Source organism: Mus pahari, chromosome 3 (genome assembly GCF_900095145.1).
Source record: "Mus pahari chromosome 3, PAHARI_EIJ_v1.1, whole genome shotgun sequence".
NCBI lineage: Eukaryota > Metazoa > Chordata > Mammalia > Rodentia > Muridae > Mus > Mus pahari.
The window spans coordinates 132,616,156-132,622,846 of record NC_034592.1 but is presented as its reverse complement, the minus strand read 5'-3'; the positions used below and the strand labels follow the sequence as shown (position 1 = coordinate 132,622,846).

The following is a 6,691-nucleotide window of genomic DNA, read 5'->3' as shown; positions in this document are numbered from 1 at the left end:
TCCCTGTCTACATTGCTTTGGCAAGAATCTCAACTTCATAATAAATTCAGGAGATATTAGAGATTTCTTCAGTTCCCTTTTCTTGTGTTTTGGTCTTAGAAATTTACCTTCTATGTTTCCTTCTTTCTTCTTTCTTTCTTTCTTTCTTTCTTTCTTTCTTTCTTTCTTTCTTTCTTTCTTTCTTGTGTGTGGGTGTGAACCCAACACATTTATTCAAAAACAGATATTTCAGTTAAGTTAAAAATCCTATAATCAGGACAACCACAGTTCCAGTCACTCCGGTGTAGATAGGTCAACAGCCACATCTGGATGCTGAATAAGCCATTAATTCCATAAAAGTAAAATGACACAGTCGCTCAGAGTGAACAGTGTTTCCAAGCACTTCACAGTCACAATACCAGAAAAGCCTGCCGCTTTCCCATTTGGAGGGTCACATTTTCTACTAGGCTTCCTTCACTTACAAAGGCCAGCTGGCACAGCTGGGGGAGGGTCAGGAGGAAATCAACTCTATCAGGGGGACTGCAGCTGTTATTACAAATGTCCCTGACAGCCCATTAGAAGTGGCTATGTGAGACTGTGTCCCAAGCTGTGTCCCTGGAGTGACCATTATGTAGAACCTCCCCAGTCCCCTCTCCTGGCCCCTATCAGTGCCACCCAGCTTGAGTAAGGCAGCAGAACCCAGGGGGAAAGGTGGTACTTGGTCACTTTCTCAAGGCAGTTTGTTTGCAAGCTGGGAGAAGGGGCAGGGGTGGGGCCTCAGGCGGGAAGCACACATATTCAGCACTTGCCACCTCCACCCCTTCTGGGTAGTGGCAGGAGGAGCATCCTTAGAGGACTCCTGCATTTGCAAAGCACTGGGCTCTCCTCCTAGCAAGGCAATTTGGTTCCTCTCTGTGCTGGAGTCCCACTACAGGGTGCACACCCAGGAAACAGTGACCTTGAACCCCCAAAGGGGTGGGTCTCCTTGAAAAGCACACTTTACGAAGGCAGGGGGTGTCACTCCTTGCTTCGCCATATCCTTCCATTACCCACCACAGCTCACTGCTGCCTCCCACCCTACACTCGAGGGGTGCAGCTTTCCCTCAATAGTCTGCTAACAGAAACTAGTTGAAAGAAAAAGGGGACAGACAAACCAAAACCAAAACCAAACCAAACCAAACCAAACCAAACCAAAACCGGTTACTTCTATTCAGCTCCAAGAGGGTTCTCTCTACTGCATGCTTTACATTGAAACCAGCACCACAAAAGATGAGATGGTCTTTTAACTGTCGTTAAATGTTCAAGTGTGGCATTTTGAGGAGCGCTTCCCGACATTAATTCCACTCTTGTTTCCCCCTCCCCAAGAGTGGATCAGGAACCAGCTCTGAAAAAGTTCAGCAAGTAACAGGGACCATTATCCTTCCTTCCATAGCAGGCTGAGTCTATCCTGAAAGCATACACAGTGGCCACGTGATCCCCGCTTGGCCAGGAGAGTTTGTGCAGAACTGCAGTGACCAGGTTGAATCACGCTAAAAAAGGAGTCCTGCTGACAGTCTGAGGTGCTCTCTATAGAATCTGCTTTAAACAAACCTAAGTCCTGGGTTTCAAACAGTTCGGGGCTCTCAATTTGTTATCCAGGAAAATATCCGTGATATTTCGGCTGTCTCCCTTAGCTTATTTTCCCCTTTTCAAATAATGCTCGAGTCCTCCACCAGCTCCGGCTGGGTGAAGCCCTGGTTGAATTCCTTGGTCCCAGGCTACAGACTGATGCTGTGGCTACCAGGGACTGCGCCCTCCCCCTTGCAAGCGCCAGGGTCGCTGCATGCTGCGCGAGGGCTCCCGGGCGAAGGCAGCTCAAGCACCGGGGCTGACAGAGGCCCAAGGAACGGGTGTGCGGGAAGCTTTGCGTGTAGCTGTAGCCGTCGCGAAAGAAGTCTGCACACCACCTCCTTGATGAGGTTTCCTGAGAGTACGAGCTGCTGCAGGAGCCGGTGCGGGTCCTTGTCCCCAGTGCGGGTCTCCAGCTGAGATCCGGGTCGCTGTTGCAGGCGGCGGGACGCGGCTGCGTTCCGGAGCCAACCCCGCCCGCACGGGCCCGACAGTAGCTGCTGGGTGCTTAGTTTGCGGGTCGCCGGGGGTCCCTCAAGGCCCGGCTGCTGGGGCAGCGGCGCTGGCGCCCCGGGAGATCTCCGCCACGCGGTAGGGCGCCGCCCGGCCCTGCCCGCGCCCAGCATGCAGGGCACCGCCCCCTCACCCCCGCCCCCGAGGGGCGCAGGGTCCATGGCCTCCGCTGATCCCTCGGGCCGCAGCAACAGCCTCTCTAGAGTCCCTGTCTTGTCCGCAGCCGGCAGAGCGGCGGACACCCGCGGGGGCGCGGGCGGGGGACCCCGGTGAGGCACAGGGCGAGGCTCTCAAATATTTTCTTTCATTGTTTTTTCTTTTCTTTTCTCTCTTTTCTCTCTTTTCTTTTCTTTTCTTTTCTCTTCTCTTTTCTTTTCTTTTCTTTTCTTTTCCTTTCTTTTCTTTTCTGTGTGTGTGTGTGTGTGTGTGTGTGTGTGTGTGTGTGATTAATACAAGGTGCCCCTTCATAGAAAAACTGGCCCCAAGCTTTTTTTCTCTCCCTCAGTGACACAGATAAAGGCCAGATTAGAGCAGAGTAAAAGTAGATAAAGGCAGGGTTAATAGGAAGCAGCTCTCCAGTGGGTTCAGAGAACTCACAGGTGAATGAGAGTGAGGTCACACTTCTAGGCTAAAGGAAAGGGGCAAGTTATGGGTCTTTGGTATGGTAGGACTAGGATTTAGTGAAAATCTGAACCTGTGTGAGCACTCTGGCGTGGGTTGCTGGAAAGTCAATAGACTAGGCTTGATGATATATTGGCCCAGAGTTTTCTCCAACTGGGCAGGGAGTTTTGTCTGTGAGGGTAGGGGTGGGGAGGGAGTGCAAATGGGGTTTTGCAGCTTGTGCAGGGAATGAGCAGGTGCTCCAGCCTAACACTTAGGAGCCTCCAACCTCCTCTTCCTAAGTACTGCCATTACAGATGTATTACAGATGTGGGACACCAGGTTTAGTCGTTTAAGATGTGCTGTATTTTGTGCTGTGCCTTTTCTTAGGATGGAACTGGAATGGAGTTTCAGAATGTGTGAGACTTATCTTTTAGAGACACAACACAAAAGACTATTCACCCCAGATAGGGAGCACAGGACAGAACAAAGGACAGATAACAACAAATTCCTCTTTGGTGAACAATAATAAGTTTTATTGGGGTTAAAAAACGTTTTATTGGGGTTACTTACAAAACTATGGGGGAAAGGTTCCTTATAGAAAGAGCAATGATTAAAGACGGGTATCACCAAAGCTCACCAAAGCACAGGTGAGCTCTCACAAAAGCTGGGAAGTGGCAGCACACTGCCCAGCATACAGACACCATAACAAGTTGGATAGTATTCTTTGAGGTAGCCCAGTTGGTTGGAGCATGGACTTTGACTTCTAGTCAGTTCAGCTGCTTTCTGTGTCTGCAAAACAGCTGGTTTTGTCTGAGAGTCTTTACAGCTTGCTTTGTCTGAAAGTCGTCTTTGAAGCTGTGCCACACTGAGGAAACTCAGCAGCCATTATTGCTTACTCTTGAGATGGGTGCCCTAGTGAATCTGGTCAGTTTCAGGGACTTTCTGAAGCTTCTTTGAGTTGTTTGCTTTCTGGCTAAGGAGCTTCCCTATAGGGCTTAAGGGTTTAAGCCCCCAGGAAAGTGCTAAATAGCACTCCACCCCACCCTTCAGCTCTTACATTCTTTCCTCCACCTCTTCCACAATAGTCCCTGCGCCTTGGAAGGGGTAGCATACATATCCACTATGGCTAAGAATTAGGCCACTGTATCACAGCAGCAGTCCTTTGATCTCAAGATCTTCATTGGTGGCTCAGGTGATGCTGACAACATTGGCAATCTATGGCATTAAAAAAAAAAAAAAACTTGTTTAGAAGGCAATATGACAGGAATATCTAACCCACCTAATAAAATAGAAGCTGTTCCCCATTGTGACCTCTGACCACTACATCCACAGATTGTTGTCCAAATTTAAAGTATCAGATATGAACCCCCCTTATGGAATGAGTCTTAATTTCTATCAGAAGGCATTTGGACTTACCCATGATAACCTAGCTGCTACAGTATGTGAAGACCCTTCTGTCTGGCATGTTACTAATTTAACTAACAGGGTCCATTGGTAAGCAGAAATGTTGGTGACAGATCTCTACCAGAAACCTGCATGGCACCCTCTGGCACCATGATTGCCTGCCAGCAGGGTGGGACTTTCCATGTCAGTCCCAGCTTCATTTCACTATGTCTTATAGTCAAAGCATTGACTTCAGCAAACAGACTCTTACTGTTTGTTCTCAGTAACAGTATCAATATAATCTATGATTTTTAGATCCTCAGCTGTTTCCATGGCCTACAACGCTCAGGTGGGTAACCCATTCTTGGCACTAGATTTTCATTTAGTTACCACATGCCTCCTGGAAGAATCATTTTTCATACAAGTAAGGTTCTTTTTCTATTTTTTCTTTTCAATTAACTCAGCCCCAGTAGGACTGTAAGGTAGAAATAATTACCCTTGTACCTATGCGTCACTCCAATGGCTTGCCAAATCTGTAAGACACTCAAAGGTTAGCCTTATGCCATCCACATAACAAAATGTTTTTCCAGAAGATGGGCAGGACAAGGCAACGTCCTGAACCACCATCCACTAACAAATAGTGGAATTACAAAAGTGGCCTTATTGAAGCACTCAAACTGTGTTTCATCTATTCTGAGCAAGTGACAAGTGATCCCAGAAGTTCACAATTGAGAATATACTAAACTTGAACATAAGCAAGATCTAACACAGCATGGAAAGGATCTATCCACTTGTTTCAGTATCAATTCCTCCACAGATCAATGTATAAAACATGGACAGAAGCTGTTAACTTAATTAGCACCCCGTAATGCTCAATCATTCTCTCTTAGCTGTTATGTTTCTATATCCTGGAGCTCTTCCATGGATCCCCTTACATTTCTCTCCTATGACCAACTCAGTAGGTCTGACTTAATATGAGTAGACCTACTCAGGGACAAAGGAACACCTGGCCCTGTTCTTGCCTGCTACACCTTCTAGTTTCATATTCGTGGAGGCTGCTTGGTTAGGACTGTAGCTGTTTCTATAACGTTAGCTTCTCTCATTCAACAAACTTCACTCTTTGAGAGTTCATAGCTGGGCAAACCATTTCCATGCCTATCATGAACTTTTCCTATAGGGAAATACACCCTGGTTAGTCTTGGGGAATATTTGCCTCTGACTTGATCATCTTCACCTGAATTATTCTATCATGGAAGCATTACAGAGCTGTTAAGAACAAAATTTCATATGTATCTAAGGAGGGGAACCTGTGTCACCATTTCCCCCCATCCTGTCTTCTCTGAAGGGGGACCTTCCCATAAAAACCCTATCCCATAGCGTGGACACATGTATCTCCTCGGGAACTCAACTTGGAGAGAGATTGACATCATCATGGATTCCAAGGATTTATTATCAACAAGTACATGTCCATAAAATTCAAATGTGAACCAATCCAAACCATAAGCCCTGAGAGCTCTTAGAAGCTAGACAAAAGCACATTATCCTAGGATATATGAATTGTATTTTTGCTGACAGGAACCTTGGGTAAAATTCAGAAATAGAAACTTGAGAGGACATCATGCCATCCTCCAGGGAAACAGACTCTCATGAGTGCCTATGGCCAAAGCACCACAGAGTGCCTTAGACTCAATTTGGGGCCTCTTGTCATGGTGTCCAGGAGCAGGAAGAATGAAGGGCTTCCTACAGACGTCCTGAACCTTGGAGTGGAACTGCAATTTTAGTATCTGGGCAGCTCACACCTGAAGTAATAGAGAATTCAAATTTTTAATGGAAAAAATCCATAAATCCATCATTACCTCTATCAGAAGCTGAGAGTTCTAACTAATCAGAAATGGGATTTGAGAGGATCCTGTTTCTGGTTCCAGTCATCTGGCGCCTTTCCCGCCTGAGGAGGGGTGTCTGCCTGGGAGCAGTCTCCTGGCCTGAACCTACACCTGGCACCTTTCCTGCCCCAGGAGCGGTGTCTGCCTGGGAGCAGTCTACGGGCCAGAACCGGTAGGAGAGTCATCTTTGCTCCTGTGCACTGCCAGGGAAAGGGCGGTCTGCAGAAGTGACACAGCTTCTGGGAGGGGTCCCATTTCTGGCTCCAGTCACCCAGCACCTTTCCTGCCCCAGGAGGGGTGTCCACCGGGGAGGAGTCTCAAGGCCTGAGCCCAAGGTGAGCCATCTTTGCTCCAGTGCACTGCCGGGGAGAGGGCAGATTGGAGAGGTATCACAGCTTCTGGGAAGGATCCCGTTTCTGGTTTCAGTCATCCAGCGCTTTTCCCGCCCGAGGAGGGGTGTCTGCCCCGGGAGCAGTCTCCTGGCCTGAACCTGCACCCGGCGCCTATCCCGCCCGAGGAGGGGTGTCTGCCCGGGAGGAGTCTCAAGGCCTGAGCCGGAAGGTGAGCCATCTTTGCTCCAGTCCAAGCCAGTTAGAGGGTGGCCTGGAGAAGTGACACAACTTCTGGGCTCCAGTCTGCGCTGGCAAGTGTGGACCACAGAAGCTACACAGCTTTAGGACAGACAGAAGCAACCTAACTTCTGGGACAGACTCTATTTCGGG

The 6,691-nt window shown here is 48.3% G+C and overlaps 1 pseudogene; it reads right to left on the bottom strand.

The window, feature by feature from the left end:
• Positions 1–1,736: 1,736 nt before the first annotated feature.
• On the bottom strand, positions 1,737–4,123 carry LOC110318029 (annotated as a pseudogene).
• Between the last annotated feature and the right edge of the window lie 2,568 nt (positions 4,124–6,691).